The sequence below is a fragment of the Panthera tigris genome, chromosome B2, assembly GCF_018350195.1.
Source record: "Panthera tigris isolate Pti1 chromosome B2, P.tigris_Pti1_mat1.1, whole genome shotgun sequence".
NCBI classification, from domain to species: domain Eukaryota; kingdom Metazoa; phylum Chordata; class Mammalia; order Carnivora; family Felidae; genus Panthera; species Panthera tigris.
Genome location: NC_056664.1, coordinates 81,356,725 through 81,372,591, shown reverse-complemented (window position 1 = coordinate 81,372,591; position 15,867 = coordinate 81,356,725).

The window sequence follows — 15,867 nt, the reverse complement described above, 5'->3', positions numbered from 1 at the left end:
TATCGGATTTTCCATGTATAATATCATGTCATCTGCAAAAAGTGAAAGCTTAAATTCATCTTTGCCAATTTTGATGCCTTTGATTTCCTTTTGTTGTCTGATTGCTGATGCTAGAACTTCCAACACTATGTTAAACAACAGTAGTAAGAATGGACTTCCCTGTCGTGTTCCTGATCTCAGGGAAAAAGCTCTCAGTTTTTCCCCATTGAGGAGGATGTTAGCTGTGGGCTTTTCATAAATGGCTTTTATGATCTTTAAGTATGTTCCTTCTATCCCGACTTTCTCGAGGGTTTTTATTAAGAAAGGTTGCTGAATTTTGTCAAATGCCTTTTCTGCATCGATTGACAGGATCATAGAGTTCTTATCTTTTCTTTTATTAATGTAATGTATCACGTTGATTGATTTGCGAATCTTGAATCAGCCCTGCATCCCAGGAATGAATCCCACTTGATCATGGTGAATAATTCTTTTTATATGCTGTTGAATTCGATTTGCTAGTATCTTATTGAGAATTTTTGCATCCATATTCATCAGGGATATTGGCCTGTAGTTCTCTTTTTTTACTGGGTCCCTGTCTGGTTTGGGAATCAAAGTAATACTGGCTTCATAGCATGAGTCTGGAAGTTTTTCCTCCCTTTCTATTTTTTGGAATAGCTTGAGAAGGATAGGTATTATCTCTGCTTTAAATGTCTGGTAGAACTCCCCAGGGAAGCCATCTGGTCCTGGACTCTTATTTGTTGGGAGATTTTTGACGACTGATTCAATTTCTTCACTGTTTACGGGTCTGTTCAAGCTTTCTATTTTCTCCTGATTGAGTTTTGGAAGCGTGTGGGTGTTTAGGAATTTGTCCATTTCTTCCAGGTTGTCCAGTTTGTTGGCATATAATTTTTCATAGTATTCCCTGATAATTGCTTGTATCTCTGAGGGATTGGTTGTAATAATTCCATTTTCATTCATGATTTTATCTATTTGGGTCATCTCCCTTTTCTTTTTGAGAAGCCTGGCTAGAGGTTTATGAATTTTGTTTATTTTTTTCAAAAAACCAACTCTTGGTTTCGTTGATCTGCTCTACAGTTTTTTGAGATTCTCTATTGTTTTTTTCTGCTCTGATCTTTATTATTTCTCTTCTTCTGCTGGGTTTAGGCTGCCTTTGCTGTTCTGCTTCTATTTCCTTTAGGTGTGCTGTTAGATTTTGTATTTGGGATTTTTCTTGTTTCTTGAGATAGGCCTGGATTGCAATGTATTTTCCTCTCAGGACTGCATTCACTGCAGCCCAAAGCATTTGGATTGTTGTATTTTCATTTTCATTTGTTTCCATATATTTTTAAATTTCTTCTCTAATTGCCTGGTTGACCCATTCATTCTTTAGTAGGGTGTTCTTTAACCTCTATGCTTTTGGAGGTTTTCCAGACTTTTTCCTGTGGTTGATTTCAAGCTTCATAGCATTGTGGTCTGAAAGTATGCATGGTATGATTTCAATTCTTGTATACTTCTGAAAGGCTGTTTTGTGACCAAGTATGTGATCTATCTTGGAGAATGTTCCATGTGCACTCAAGAAGAAAATATATTCTGTTGCTTTGGGATGCAGAGTTCTAAATATATCTGTCAAGTCCGTCTGATCCAATGTATCATTCAGGGCCCTTGTTTCTTTATTGACCGTGTGTCTAGATGATCTATCCATTTCTGTAAGTGGAGTGTTAAAGTCCTCTGCAATTACCACATTCTTATCAATAAGGTTGCTTATGTTTGTGAGTAATTGTTTTATATATTTGGGGGCTCCTGTATTCGGCGCATAGACATTTATAATTGTTAGCTCTTCCTGATGGATAGACCCTGTGATTATTATATAATGCCCTTAATTTCTTGTTACAGCCTTTAATTTAAAGTCTAGTTTGTCTGATATAAATATGGCTACTCCAGCTTTCTTTTGATTTCCAGTGGCATGATAAATAGTTCTCCATCCCCTCACTCTCAATCTGAAGGTGTCATCAGGTCTAAAATGAGTCTCTTGTAGACAGCAAATAAATGGGTCCTGTGGTTTTATCCATTCTGATACCCTATGTCTTTTGGTTGGCACATTTAGTCCATTTACATTCAGTGTTATTATAGAAAGATATGGGTTTAGAGTCATTGTGATGTCCGTAGGTTTCATGCTTGTAGCGATGTCTCTGGTACTTTGTCGGGATCACCCTTAGGATCTCTCATAGGGCTGGTTTAGTGGTGACGAATTCCTTCAGTTTTTGTTTGTTTGGGAAGACCTTTATCTCTTCTTCTATTCTAAATGACAGACTTGCTGGATAAAGGATTCTCGGCTGCATATTTTTTTCTGTTCATCACATTGAAGATCTCCTGCCATTCCTTTCTGGCCTGCCAAGTTTCAGTAGAGAGATCGGTCACGAGTCTTATAGGTCTCCCTTTATATGTTAGAGCACGTTTATCCCTAGCTGCTTTCAGAATTTTCTCTTTATCCTTGTATTTTGCAAGTTTCACTATGATATGTCGTGCAGAAGATCGATTCAAGTTACGTCTGAAGGGAGTTCTCTGTGCCTCTTGGATTTCAATGCCTTTTTCCTTCCCCAGATCCAGGAAGTTCTCAGCTATTATTTCTTCAAGTACACCTTCAGCACCTTTCCCTCTCTCTTCCTCCTCTGGAATACCAATTATGCGTAGATTATTTCTCTTTAGTGCATCACTTAGTTCTCTAATTTTCCCCTCATACTCCAGGATTTTTTTATCTCTCTTTTTCTCAGCTTCTTCTTTTTCCATAATTTTATCTTCTAGTTCACCTATTCTCTCCTCTGCCTCTTCAATCTGAGCCGTGGTCATCTCCATTTTATTTTGCAGCTCATTAATAGCATTTTTTAGCTCCTCCTGGCTGTTCCTTAGTCCCTTGATCTCTGTAGCAATAGATTCTCTGCTGTCCTTTATACTGTCTTCAAGCCCAGTGATTAATTTTACGACTATTATCTAAATTCACTTTCTGTTATATTGTTTAAATCGTTTTTGATCAGTACGTTAGCTGTTGTTATTTCCTGGAGGTTTTTTTGAGGGGAATTCTTCCATTTTGTCATTTTGGATAGTTTCTGGAGTGGTGTGGAACTGCAGGGCACTTCCCCTGTGCTGTCTTGAATAACTTGCTTTGGTGGGCGGGGCCGCAGTCAGACTGGTGTGTGCCTTCTCTTTCCCTCTCCTAGGGGCGTGATTCACTGTGGGGTGGCGTGGCCCATCTGAGCTATTTGCACACTGCCAGGCTTGTGGTGCTGATCTGGCGTATTAGCTGGGGTGGATCAGCAAGGTGCACAGGGGTGGGAAGGGCAGGCTCTGCTCGCTTTTCCTTTGGAGATCCGCTTCGGGAGGGGCCCTGCGGCACCGGGAGGGAGTCAGACCCGCTGGAGGGATGGATCCACAGAAGCACAGCATTGGGTGTTTGTGCAGTGCATGCAAGTTCCCTGGCAGGAACTGGTTCCCTTTGGGATTTTGGCTGGGGAATGGGCGAGGTAGATGGTGCTGGCGAGTGCCTTTGTTCCCCGCCAAGCTGCGCTCTGTCATCCAGGGCTCAACAACTGTCCCTCCCGTTGTCTTCCAGCCCTCCCTTCTCTGAGCAGAGCTGTTAGCTTATAACCTTCCAGATGTCCAGTCCCTCTTGCTGTCAGAACGCACTCTGTCCAGCCCCTCCGCTTTTGCAAGCCAGACTCAGGGGCTCTGCTTGGCTGGCAGGCTGCCCCTCTGCCCCGGCTCCCTCCCGCCAGTCCGTGTAGCCTCGCTGCCCCTCCTACCCTCTTCCGTGGGCCTCTCGTCTGCGCTTGGCTCCAGAGACTCCGTTCTGCTAGTCTTCTGGTGGTTTTCTGGGTTATTTAGGCAGGTGTAGGTGGAATCTAAGTGATCAGCAGGACGCGGTGAGCCCAGCGTCCTCCTACGTCACCATCTTCCCCAGGTCCTTATTTTTCTTCTTTAAGTGCATGACTAGAATTTCCTAAACAATGTTGAATAGCATATAGCAGATATCCTTATTGTGTTATTTCACAGGTAATACTTTTTATATTTCAGTTCTTTAAATGACAGAAACTGTTGCTTTCTTAATGAATCTCATTTTGTGTTAAATAACTATCAAGTCTTAGTATACTCTGAATTTGCCTCAGACATATGTATTAAAAGTCTCATCATTTGAAAAGATTATAATATTATCATATTATCAACCATATCAACATTATTCTTTTAATGTCATTAAGGTATAACCTAATATCTTTACATTTCAGGAATATATCCAATTGTCTATAATGTTTTATTTGTTTAATCCCCTGCTGTCTTCAATTTGCTATATTTTTGTGGGGACTTTTTTTCATTTTGTTAGCATATAAGTCCTATGAGGACTAAAATCTTCTATTGTGTCTCTACCACCAATTACTGTAACTTGTAACATTAAATAATAAATTATTATTAATGAATAGATGCTTATATATCTTTAAATAAGATTGCCTTTTCATTGTTTGCTCCCATTGGCAAATGACCTCATTCCAATGTAGGGATTATGAACCTGAATATGGCAGGTGAAACTGACATTGGTGATCCCTCTCCCCTACTCTCTGCTATAAATATTTTTAAAATGATAAATAAAACAGAATTTAAAAAATACCATTTCATTAAAAAAAACCAAAAAACAAAGAACAGGGGTGCCTGGGTGGCTCAGTCGGTTAAGTGTCCAACTTCAGCTCAGGTCATGATCTCATGGTTTGTGAGTTCAAGCTCCACGTCCAACTCTGTGCTGACAGCTCAGAGCCTGGAGTCTGCTTCGAATTGTGTGTCTCCTTCTCTCTCTCTGCCACTCACTCACTCACTCACTCATGTTGTCTCTCTCTCTCAAGAATAAATAAACATTAAGAAAATTTAAAAACAAACAAAGAACAAAGGAAGGAACATCTCTGGTTCTATGATTAAGAAAAGGCAAAGTCCATGTAGTAAACCTGAGAACAGATTACCTGGCCACTTCAGGTCTTTGAATTACAGATAGATATCCAAGAGCCTGGAGATTGGGTCTTATTGACCCATGGAATTAGGATATGTGGCCTCAGTCCAATGCCAGGACAGACAGGAATCCAAAACCAATCCATCTGTATAGGCCAGGAATGTTCAAGAGGTTCCCTTCTGTTCAGAAGTAAGGAAGGGATGAGGAGGTTTGCCTGTATCTACAGCCTTGGGTGAAATGAAAAAAAGTCAAAACCTCAGTCTCACCCAGCTCATCTGTGAGGTCTCAATGTACAACAATTTTGTAATTTGGCTGCAGGTAAAGAAATTAAGATTTTTAAACTGGTCCAGGGCCGCCACATCCTCCTGGAGCAGGCCCAGGCTCAGCACTGCTCTCAAGCACCCTTTCACACCTCAGGACCCACAAGAAAAGCAAATCAACAACATCAAAGTAAAGATCTAAAGATCATGAGCTCACAGAAAAATGCTACAGAGTATATTAGAAACAAATTATAAGGTAAAATCAGCAGATACCACAAACAGAATAATTAGCATAGGGCAAACTTCAGATTACAAAAAAGTCAGAGGAGATTAAAAATAATTACGATAAAATTAGAAAAACAAAAGAATTGAAACTATTAGGAAAAACAGGACACTGTTAAAATAAAAGTGGATTTGTAAATAGCCATATACAGGGGTGCCTGGGTGGCTCAGTCAGCTAAGCAGCCGACTTCAGCTCAGGCCATGATCTCACAGTTTGTGAGTTCAAGCCCCACATCAGGCTCTGTGCTGACAGCTCAGAGCCTGGAGCCTGCTTCAGATTCTCTCTCTCTCTCTCTCTCTCTCTCTCTCTCTGCCCTCTCCCTAATCATGCTCTGTCTCTCTTTCTCTCTCTCTCTAAAAAATAAACATTAAAAAAAAAATAGCCGTGTGTAGTTTCTACAAATGGAAAAGATAGTTATTGACTCTAAAAGCTCAGTGCACTGGTTAAATACCAAAATAGGCATTTCTAAAGAGAAAAAATAAGATATAAATTAATATATTTTAAGATATAAATAATTTGTAAATATATATGTAGCTATTTCCTTATAATTATATTTTTCTCATTATATTTGATTTCTAGATATTCTGTAATTTTTACATTTATTTTATCTTTGACATGTTAATTAATAAACATAGCACAGCATAGCAAGTACTTAGATAATATATGGAAAGTGCCTAACACTTCAACTGTGCTTTATTAATGTTTGCTATCATTATTTACATGATTTACCTAATTGGGTCCTTACAGCAATCTTATAAAATAGGAATTAATATTATTTCCTTTTTACTTGAAGGAAAAAGGTATCTGGAGGCTAAGTAACTTGCCCAAGTTCACACAGCTAGTAAGAAATAGAATCAGATTTTCACCCAGACCCCTTATAGAATAATAACACTTTGATTAGATTCACACTCTACCACTTTGTAGTTACCAAGTAGTTCATGTTTTGTTATCAGTTGCTACTCTGGGGAAATTTTTGATTGTTTAGGAAAAATTCATTTATGTGATTTCTAATTATAGGTTGTACATTCTGATATTCATCTATTTGATTCCATAGGTAATTTTTCAGGAAAAGTTCATGAGTGGTATGACAAATAATTTTTTGTGTATCTAAAAACATGTGTGTGTTTGTGTCAAATGAATGTTAATTGGGCAGGAACTAGAATTACGGGAAATCGGTCTTTCATTGTGCCGCCTGTCACTGACAGAGCTGTGTTTTATCAAAACCCACTTTGGTTCCTCCTGGGCATTGTTTTACAAGCTTTCTGGGAAGTTAACCATGGCTATGTGGGTAATGGAACATTAGGTGGAAGCAATGGATGTCACCTTTATGTTTGTCCCATAAAAACGTCACAAGCTTCCCCACTGTCTCTCTTTCCCCATCTACTGCCTTTAAAGGAGAGGTCTCTGAATGGAGCCCCAAAGAGGAACTCAAGTCTCTAAATGAATCCAAGGAAAGCCACTTGCTCAGAAACACCAGCTGTGTTTTACATAAGCAAGAAGTAATTTCACTGTATTAAGCCACTGAGATATGGGATCTTGAAACAGTATCTTGTGTTATTCACCATAACCAATCTAAGACAGTTTTCTGGATCATAGTGTTTCACAGGTTTTATGCTAATGTTATTCTTTCCTTTTCTGATAACCATCTTTTAAAATCCGATGCTTGTTAAATTTTCTCTTTGTCCCTGTAATTTACATTACATGTAGGTATGAATGTCTTTTTATTAATTCTGCCCTGCACTCAGTGAACTCTTTCCTTATGGATGCACAGGTTGTGGTTGGCAGAATAATGGCCCTCTCAAAATGTTCGCCTCCTAATTCCTGAAACCTGTGAATATGATACCTATTACAGCAAAAGGGACTCTGCATCTGGGACTAAATTAAGAACCTTGAGATGGGGGATTTTCCGAGGGGGTCTAACCTAATCACAAGGGGCCTTTGATAGTGAGGAAATTTTCCCAGCTGTGGTCAGAAGAAATATCACCAAGAGAAGCCTGGCCAGAGAGATGTGAAGTTGCTACCTTTGAAGGCGAAGGAAGGAGCCATAAGCCAAGGAATATGGGTGGCCTCTAGAAGTGGGAGAGTGTAAGGAAACAGATTCTCCCCTAGAGTCTCTAGAAAAAAAATGCAACACTGCTAACACTTTGATTAATCCCAAGGACATCTGTATCAGATTTCTAACATACTGAGCTGTAAGATAATGAATTTGTGTTGTTTTAAGCCACTAAGTTTGTGGTATTTTCTTTTAGCAGCAATAGAAAACTAATACACAGGACTTTGGTCAGCTCAGAAAGTTTGTTGTGTTATTTATTTTATTACTGCTTTTCTTCTGCAAATTCCATTGTCTCCTCTCAAAATTCAAACTTAAACATGTATTGGGTCATACAGATATATCCTTTATTATTCATATTTCTTTCATTCCATTCCATCATTATTTGTCTTCATCTGAGTTCCAGTCTTCGAATGTACTCATTTTGTTTGACTGATACTGAAAATGCTCTTCTTAGGAATAATTAAATTTTTTAGTTCAGCAATTATTTACATTTCCAAAATTGTACCACTATATCAACATCTTTTGTGACTGCAAAATTTCCTTGAGCCCCATTTAGAATCACCATTAGCTCTAAAAAATTATCCCTAACTTCCTGTAATAATTGTGATACTCTGGCAAACATATGTTTTGAATGCTCAAATGGTTTCCCTCTTTTGAACAGGTAATTTTTTAATATACCTGGTTATTTTTCTCTGCTTGATTATCCTTATGAAAGTAGATATAATGATTATTTTGGCATCTAAAATAAATTCTTAAAAAGGAGAAAAATATTTAAGTTATATTGGATTTTTCCTTGCCTGGATAGTAACTGATATTTCCTACATGATAAAGATGGAGTTATTAGCAGTAGGAGGTGTCCGAAGGTTTGGAGTTTCATCCTTGTTTAAAACCAGTTTATTCCTTTATCTCTCTTAGCAGAGTAGAGCCAGCTGCACGTGGAATATCTCCCTAGACGCAATATGACAGGACCTAACCAGGTCTGTCCCTCCTGTTCAATTCCCACACACAGACCACTCTCGTCTCTTTAGTTTTGAAAACCATGAGTGGTACTGGGTGAAATTGCTACCATTTTGATTTGCAGGCACTGGGGAGAGGGCGCTTTAGGTATGGAGAATAGCATTCTTTGCAGTAAGGAGCAGGCAACATATGGAAGGAACAGAAGGGACCCCAGGTTTGATTAATATCAAGGTTTTGTATCACCACTTTGTACCACAATGGACTATTTAAAGAGTCATGAGTTTTCCTTTGGATTTCAGAATGTAATAATCTATGTTGGTTAAAGAGGAAATAACACCAGTTAGTAGTAATGGCATTTTAAGCAATACTTATTTTTCATAATCTAATTATATTATTTGAGACCTGGACATTTCTGGATGGAAGGATAATCACACTTAATGAACAGTACTGTGATAAATGCTTTTACAAACATTATCTTATTCATTCATGTTTAATTCTTTAAAAAAATCTATTGAATAAACTTTGTAATCTATGTATTACAGAGAAGTCAACTGAAATTCAGAGGATTAAGTGTTGTCCAAGGGAAAAAAAAAATACATAGCTATAAATTAGCAGAACCAGGCTCAGGATTTAAACACAGACTGGCCATCTCTAGATTCCATTCTGAAATTGAAGTGCAAATCTATTTAGTGGTAAACAATTCCAGGATGACAGGTGATGTCTGTATATAAAGGAAACTGTATGTCTCAACTGAGACATCAGTGGTAGAAACAGCATCCATGGTCTTGGCTGTCCCAGAACTCTATCAGAGCGTAGTGTGAGGTTACCTGTATCACAGAAGTAATGTGATTGATCAAGAATCTTTTGCACTTTTAATATAAATTACATTTCTGTGATTTTTCACAATGTAATTGCTTCTGTGTGTAGTTCTTTTTCATGCTAAATTTCACATTTCCTTGATGTGGTCAGTTCCTACGAATTCAAATCAGTGGAATTCAAACAGGATTACATTTCTTTCATCTAAATAATTTATCTTAAAAAAATGGGTGTGAAGAGAGTAGCTTAGAAATAGAAAGCATTAGATACACAGAATCTGCTCTTGGCTTCCAGGAGTATGAAGGAAATTGCACAATAAATCAATTTTTATGGATGCTATTGACTTGCAACATTTGCTGCTTTTAAAAATTAATAGCTGAAATAATGAACATTCAAAAAACTCTCTCCACCGTCAGTTTGATTAATTCCTTGATATGAAGTACAGATGACAGATGCAATATTTGAAACTAGATTTTCCCGCAGTCCAATCAGAGGAAATCCAGATAGGGCCCATGATGGCCAATACGGTCTTTTAATTTTTTTTCAGTTAATTTGTGCAAAAGATCCCCTTGTATAGACATGCCCTAGCCAATAAAATGAAAGTTTAATTATTTGTATAAATATTATTGTAAATGCACAATAGTGCCTCCACAGTCCAAGTGTCATCATTTTATATGAATATTGCATTACAGTAAAACCGGTAATAAAGTGCTGCACTGAAGACACTGTGCATGGATTTTTAACATGGTGCTCAGCCAGTAGACGAGTTTATTAAAGTTACTGAATTATGTAGTGGAAAAAATGGAGTTACTAAAACCCTACCCAGGGAAACTGCCACGAAATTGAGACAATGAAATGGTTACAAGAAATTAGAAGCCAAACTTTGTGCTTGTTTGCACCGATGTTAAATCCACGAATAGCTTCAGCTTTCTACAAGCCATACGCATCCAAACAAATTCGTTTCCAGTAAATTCACGCAAGATCATGAAAACAAGTGATAACATAAGGCAGAAAGATACATACTAGAACAGGAAACCCAACTATGACTGTAGAAATAAAATTCCTCCCGGAGTCTTCCTTGAGGATCTTAGAGTCTCACATGCAGAGGAAAAAGACAAAAAAGGATGCAGTTCTCATTTCGATCTTATCAAAAGGGCACTTATTTATCTCCTATTATATAAACTTAATTAGCTAACATACTATTTCTTAAACCCCTGAACTTTCCCTGAAGTTGTTATTTTATGTTGGAAAGTGTTCTTAGATCATCCAGGTGAATGTGTACCTTATTAAAGTTAGGTTAGCATATCATTTGGCCCATGTGAGTATAAAACACGGCGATTGAGAGCATTGCTTTGGAATCAGTCTAGCCTCAGTTTGCTTTGCAACCCTGCCATTTGCTGTGTGAGTCTGCACAAGTTAATTAACTTCTATGAGCTTCTTCCATTCTTAGAGGGCTGATGCAAAACAATAAACAAGGCATTCCCCATAAAGTATTTGGCAGAAGGCCTGGCTTAAGATGTACACAATGAATATTAGTTATTGTCACAATGTTTTAAGTTCTATCTATATAACAAACTGCTGTAAACAGCTTGTATTAATGTGCCAAAGGTCTCCAAGACCACCTTCAGGTTTGGTGAGTTGGTAGAAGTACTCACAGAACTGAGAAAAAACTGTGAGACTCATGGTTATGGTTTATTACAGAGAAAGGATACGGATAAATCAGCAGAGAAAAAAACATGCAGAGTTTGGAGCCCAGGAGAAACCAAGCATGAGCTTCCAGTCACTCCACGTGGACAGCTTTTAATTCTCCCCGCAACAAGGTGGGACATGTGCCAGTTATTATCAATGAGGGAAGTTCGCCTAAACATTGTGTCCAGAGTTTTTATTGCAGGTTAGTTATGCAGGCACAGACTGCCCTTGGCTACTCAGGCTCTAGCCCCTCCAAATATCAAGCTGATAGAGCATGGCCCAGGATCCCAGGTAAACAGAAACAGGCATTCACCGTAAACCACATTCTGAGTATGAACTGTCTCATAAGGCTAAAGTCCCTAGGCAAACAAATACACTCTTCTCAGGCAGGATATTCCAAAGACTTAAAGGTTTCTCCCAGAAGCTGGTTTGTGAAATAAGGGTGCTAGCCACAAAGCGGGGCCATCCCAAGACATATGAAATCTGAAGAAGCCCTGAAATCAGAGGGGAGCACTGCCTTCTCCCTGATTCCCTATGATGAGAAAGTGGTAGCTGTATAGGAATGAAACCCTTCTCAAACTTCTTAGAAACTGGCCCAGAGATAAGCTCTCAAGAATAATCAGAGTTAAGTCAGGATCAGCGTCAAGTTTGAGCGGGATTCTTTTGCTTGAAAACTGACCCCGTTACAGTGGTCATAGCCCCAGATATATGTGAGGCATCCAATATTGTGTTTCATTAAGGCAAGTAGTGCCTTAAGGCCATAAGGCAGCAGTTTGAGATAGTTTGGTGAATTAGGTGCTTAGGAGAGAATTAGCGTTCGATAAAGAATTTGTTAAAACTCTGACTTTGCACCTCTTCCTCTTCTGTCTTTCTCTTTCTTCTTCTTTTTTAAATTTGCTGAAGAAATTTCCATGTTTATTTGGAGTAGGCAGAATAATGGACACATAAAGATATCAGATCCTAATCCTGAAAACTGTGGATGTTACCTTATTTGAAAAGAAAAGGATATTTACAGATGTGATTAAGGATCTTTTTAAGTTTATTTATTTATTTATTTTGAGAGAGAGAGAGAGAGAGAGAGAGACTGCACGTACGAGATGGGGAGGAGCAAAGAGAAGGAGAGAGACAGAATCCCAAGCAGGGTCTGCATGATCAGCTCAGAGCCCGATGTGGGTCTTGAACTCACAAACCACGAAATCATGACCTGAGCTAAAATCAACAGTCAGATACTTAATGGACTGAGCCACCCAGGCACCCCATGGATCTTAAGATGAGTAGTGTTAGGGGTTGAATTGTGTCCCATCACAATTCATGTGTTGAAGTGTGAACCAATATGGCAGAATGTGATCTTATTTGGAAACGTTGTTGCAGATGTTATTAGTTAAGAAGAGATCATACTGGTGTAGGGTAAGCCCCTAGTCTAACTGGTGTCCTTATAAAAGGGCAAAGTTCGAGACAGACACACACAAAAGGGAAACATGAGAAGATAAAGGCAGAGATCAGGGTGATGGGACCACAAGGCAGTGAATGCCAGAGACTGCCAGCAAACTGCCAGAAGCTGGGAGACAGGCATGGGATGGCTTTTCCCAGACAGCACTCGGAATGAACAAACCCTGCTGGACCTTAATCTCAGACTCTGAACCTCTAGAACCGAGAGACAATAAACTTCTGTTTTTGAAATCACCCAGATTGTGGTATTTTGTTCCTGCAACCCTAGGAACAAACCCTAGGATTATTCTCCCTAGAGCATCTGGAAGAGGCACAGCTCTGCTAACATCTTGGTTTTGCCTCAATAATATTCATTTTAGATTTGGGACTCTAGGACTGTGAGACAGTAAATATCTTTTGTCTTAAGCCACCATGTTTGTGGTAATTTGTTACCGTAGTCATGGAAAATTAATACATTTTATATTCATTTAACATAATATGTATTAATCCCTGTGATGTTAAGAATAGAACATTTGACTATAGTTGTGGCAAAGGCCATTCCAGAGTGCTGAAACATTCATCTACCCTGCCAAGTTTATACTTACATATTTAAGACACTTTATCAAACATATGAAGCAAATTAGAGCAGCTATGAGGTTTAAGAGTTTAAGGATATTTGATCCTATGATACTAGTATATTTTGAATGACCTTAGTGTATTTGGTTACTATAAAGATGCAAACTTTTAGACAAAAAAATAATTATCACTGAAAAACAACATGGGTTGATTAATCAAAAGTTACATCGGACCAAATGTGTTTATTTTCTTCGCCAGTCTTAGTAGACAATAAGTTTTCAGATATATGATGGTTGTAGTATGTCTAGATGAAGACCTTTGAACAAAGGTAGAAAAAGACAGGTTGGATGTAAAATAGTAATATGGTCTATCTATCTATCAATCTATCTATCTATTTATATATCATATATCTATTTATCTATCTGTCAATGTCAGGGTGAAAGGAGGTTTCAGGTAATGTGGGCAAGCATTTATGGAGCACTGTCTATGGGCCAAGCACTAGTCTGAACCCTCCTGGTTTTAGACATTATTTGTTCTCTCCACTTTCTCAGAACTCCTCCTTGGCCAACACTTTCCTTCTGTCATTCTCACTATTTCTCCTTCCCCTTGCTCTTTTCCACTTTCTCTGTAATGCAATATTTCTACTCATTTCTTGGGCAGATTTAAAGATAATTAACTCCAGTTCTGTGCTGTTTTAATATAATAGCTACTGAGCTCTGGAAATGTGGCTAGTTCAAGTTGAGATTGCTGTACAAAATACATACTAAATTTTGAAGACTTAGTATTAAAAAATGTAAAAGACCTCATAAACAATTTTTTACATTGGCTACATGTTGAAATAATAGCATTTTGATATTATTCTGTAAAATAAAATATATTCTTAAGATAATTTTACCCAATTAACATGGCTACTAAAAATTTTAAAAAACAAATGTAGCTCACTTGTGGCTTACATTATAATTCTGTAAGACAGTATTGCTCTAGATTAAGGCTGAGGACCTTGCCTTTGCATCGTAAGCAAGAAATTTTGTTAATTGTTAATTGTTAATTGTTTTTGCTAAACATTTCTGGGGTAGGTAATCTACCTCAGGAAAATTTTTTTGCCACTTTTTTAGAGCCAAAAGTGAACACAAGCAGTTGTAGTTTGAAATGCCAATTATTTTTTCTTTAACCAATGACAAAAGCTACTTCATCAGTTTATTGAACTTGTTGGACACAATTGCATGATTGTTGAGAGTAGCCATCCTCCTCCCTCCCATGTCCTTCCAATAGTGGTTTTTGGAATTGATCTTTCCCACCCCTGATGAAATCTCAAGTGGTTCCCAAAGCTTTTCTGGTCCCTTTCGGAAGGAATAGCAATCTCATTTCAAAAATTTAAAAATCTCATCAAATCTAACATTACAGTTTAATCTATTATACAATTTAAATTATCTTTCCCCAGCTGGGGCCCATCACAGCTGTGCATCCTGCAAAGAGCAAGGAACGTACACTTGGTGTCTAAATTCTTCAGCCTTCCCCTTCCCATTGCTGCTTGTCCCTTCCAAAGTGGTGAAGAGGGGAAGTGTCAGAGAGAAAAAGTCTTAAATGCCGCCTGACTTGTATAGTTAGCACATGGCCACAGGGTTCTAGGGGCAGCAGATAAGCAACTGCTTTTTCTCTCTGGGCCTTTGGTTGGATGCCTTTGAGATCCTCCTGCTATGGACCTCTAACCTCAGATCTTGTGAGGCAGGAGACATGGCATCTAGCTGACCACTGTCTCAGGAGACTGTGTGGTTCCAGCAGTCTATCCAGTGCTGGATCTATCCACCCCTTCATCCCTTTTTGGTATGATTCCCTATCAAGATGGCTGCAGGCTTGCTCCCTTTGGTGGAGTGCACATTTGCTTCTGGAAAAGATGACACATTTCTTTTTCCTCTCTCCCACCCTCTTTCCTCTGTCACAATCTAGTCTGCCCTAGGTTTTAGAGAATTATTAGTGTCTTTATGTGACCATATTCCAGGGAACATAAAGCAAGTGTTTCAAATGATTTGTTTCATACAGCCCCTATTTTTGGCTTGGGATGGTGTACCTTCCCCTAGCTTCATGAGTGGCTGGAAAGGGGAAATGCTGTAGTACCACAGCAACTCTATACAAGAGAATTTAGACTCTCTGTATTAGTTAGGCTGGTCTAGAAAATGACAACAAATGGAACACCATATTTCAACAGCTTAAAAAAGAAGTTTACCTAGCTCTCCCATAATAGTCCTGTGGTGGGGGGATGGGGGGCTGTTAAGTAAGTGGCTAACTCTCTTCAGATGATCATTTGGGGACTTTTTCCATCTTCAGCTACATGAGTTCTTACAGCCTCATCAACATCTGCGCCCAGACTGAGAAAGAAGGGGAACATAGAGTGACACATCCACTCTGTTGAAAGCCCTGTCCTAGCAGTGGCACACATCTCTTCTGCTCACATCCCATTGGCCATACCAACTTGCCTGAGAAACACACTGCAACCATCAGCCATGTGCCCAGCAACAACTCTCTCTCTATGGAAGGAAAGAACAGACTTTGCTCTACAGTTGATGATATTTTCCACAATCTACAAGAACTCTAGGCTCCCCATGAATCTTTTGCCTCCTCCTTATATACCCTGGAAGAAAAACAGTGATTAAGATTGGGAGAAATCATTTCATAGTGCCTTATAGCATGCCCTGAAGAGGGGCTGTGTTCCTCATGTTATTGTACCCATGTTGTTGTTTTTCTCAGCATTGTGAGTCTCAGTAGAAACTGAGACAAAGTGTATCCTTACAACTTTCTATCACCCAATCATTTAATAAGTACCCATTCTGCACCCTGCAGTTTA